Source organism: Onychostoma macrolepis, chromosome 02 (genome assembly GCF_012432095.1).
Source record: "Onychostoma macrolepis isolate SWU-2019 chromosome 02, ASM1243209v1, whole genome shotgun sequence".
Lineage (NCBI taxonomy): Eukaryota > Metazoa > Chordata > Actinopteri > Cypriniformes > Cyprinidae > Onychostoma > Onychostoma macrolepis.
Window position 1 is genome coordinate 14,499,759 of NC_081156.1, and position 2,685 is coordinate 14,502,443.

A 2,685-nucleotide genomic window follows, 5' to 3' on the forward strand; every position below is an offset into this window, starting at 1 on the left:
CTGTCACTACTGAAACAAGAAAAAGATTATGTTTCGGTAAGCATATCATGCAGCAATCAGGGCAAATAAATTCAAGGTCACTTGTGCAGGCTTTAGATTTTAAATTCACATTTGTTTTCTTCTAAAAGTAGTGCCAAAGTTAATGTACCAAACTCAGTCTGTCAATGACCAGTTCACAGAGTGACTAATGACAGGCTGCTAGAATGCTAGAATGTGGTGTCCATGGCAATAAAAACAACAATGAACAACAGCTTTTAGGTTTGCCTTATTCTAGTTTGCTGTTTGAATATGGGTAACACTTCAGAATAATCAGATTTTTTTGGGGGGTTTTTTTCACACTGCTCTGTGTCAGATTCTGTGACTCACCAAAAAAAAAAAAAATAGTTCAGCTTTGGAATATCCACTTTAACTATATAAAAAGCACTTTCTCACCTCTCATTACATTCCTGTCACTGTTCTGTTCCTTCTAAGTGTTACATCATGAAATGTTCTTAGGAAGGTCTCACTGAAGTCATCTTGCATGACTTGACAACAGAGCACGAAAATCAGATGTCCATTTTTATGGGGATCACCAGACCTTGGTTGTCTCACACGAACCCCACAAATGCCTTTCTGCTGTGTAACATGTGGCACCCACAGATTTATGAGTTAAAAATGACAGGTTGTGGGATAATATGACACTGTATGCTTATCGTAAATGGCAGATTAGAAACACTGCAAAATTACAAGGTGCACAGAATATAAATGGATTTAAATCTAAATTGATTAGATATGATCAAATATAGTTTATACATACATTTAACACACACACAGGTTTCCATTTTTATGGGGACATTTCAAAGGTGTAATGGTTTTTATACTGTACAAACTGTATTTTCTATCCCCTTACCCTAACCCTACCCCTCCCACAAAACTTTCTGCTATTTTAGATTTTCTAAAAACTTCATTCTGTGATTTAAAAGTTTCCTCGTGTGGACCAGAAAATGTCCCCACAAGGTCAAAATTTACTGGTTTCCTTGTGGGGACATTTATAGTATGTCCCCATAACGTAGAAAATACCAGGCACACACACACTTACCCACAGGGAAACACAGTTCCTAAGGGCTTGAATTGAGTATGAGGATCACGTCACCTTTGAACACACACTAACACACTCCACTTGTCTGATCAATACCCTGTGGGAAGAGTGACAGCCTTATTGGATTAGGACAGAAAAGTGGGTTAAGTGCCTTCTTGGATGCCACAGATATATCAGATGTAAAGGTGCATTCTGTTACAAGGACAAAAAGGAATAATAGGCCTTGAATTCTGTAGAAATTTAGAGGATTAAAAGTGATAGAACAAGAGGTCTCATATCTAGACATCAGTACAGAATAGGCCTGTAGTCTGCCACGACTGATCTAATCAGTGAATTCTGTATTAGAACAAATTCACACTAATTAAATAAATATTTATTCATCCATCAAATATTAATTCATTCAATTTTAATATTATATAATAATGATATATTATTATAATAATTTTATTTTGAAACCCCAATTCATTCATACAGTATAAAAGCAACATTGGCGGATTATGTATTAGATATATTTCAGGTTACCTCAAAAAAATAAAAAAATAAATAAAATTTGCCAACATCTAGAATGAAGAATCTCTATCTTAACCTTTACAACAAACAATGGCAACATTTGTTATCAATATGCTATGAAGCAGGCTTGCAGTCTGATGACCATTGCTGTTTTTTTTTCCGGCGGTCTCTGTAAAAGCACTGGGTGACCTCAGCTGTCAGTATAGGGCACGAGCCTGTGAATGCCCCACCTCACACACCCTAAATATCTAAAAGCATGTGTCATTTGAGCAGGAAGCAGAAAGTACGACAGATGCTGCTGCAGGGAGGCTTGTGTCGTTTTGTTTTACATTTGCAGCGTCTGTCCTGAACACAAAAGTGCGTGTTCTTGAATATTAATTTGGTGAATTGGCCAAATTTGTATTAGTTTCAATGAGTAAATAAAAATCACTGTTATAGGATAACATCATAAAGGATAACAATTTGAGCTGGGAAGTTCATGAAAGACCTCAGCATTCTTCATTCCCTTCATTAGATGCAGCAGAAGGAATGTCCCGTCCTGCTGTGGGTCTCATTTTCAACGGCTAGTGTGAATAAACAGAAGTATGCATGTAGGAATGTCTGACACTTGACTGCAGCTTGTGAGTGGCCTCATGTCAAAATGATTTGTGACACTGTTTTTCTCTACTCAGAAAGCAGCTCTGAAGTGTATAGCTTCATGGTGTTTTGAGAGAAGAGACGTTGCTGTACACTTTAAAGCCCAGTAAAACGTTCTCATATTAAACTAAATTAGATTAAAAGAACAGCTTTTGTATCTCTCACAGGACATATCATATTTGGATTTTAGTCAAAACTCTTTGAGATTTTCTCAAAATGTAGTTCCTATGTTTTTTAAATTGATTTATTTATTTATTAATGTATGTATTTGCTAAATAACCATTGTGTTAGACAATTAGAAGGTGAATTAATTGAAAATACTTTTTCAGCATTTTATTATGGTATTTGTTCTTCCAAAAAAATGCAGTCTCCACAGATAACAAACACAAAGGCATAAATTGTCACAAGCTTAAAAGGGTGTGGGCTGTCGTCATACACTGATAACTGAACAAGCTCACTGG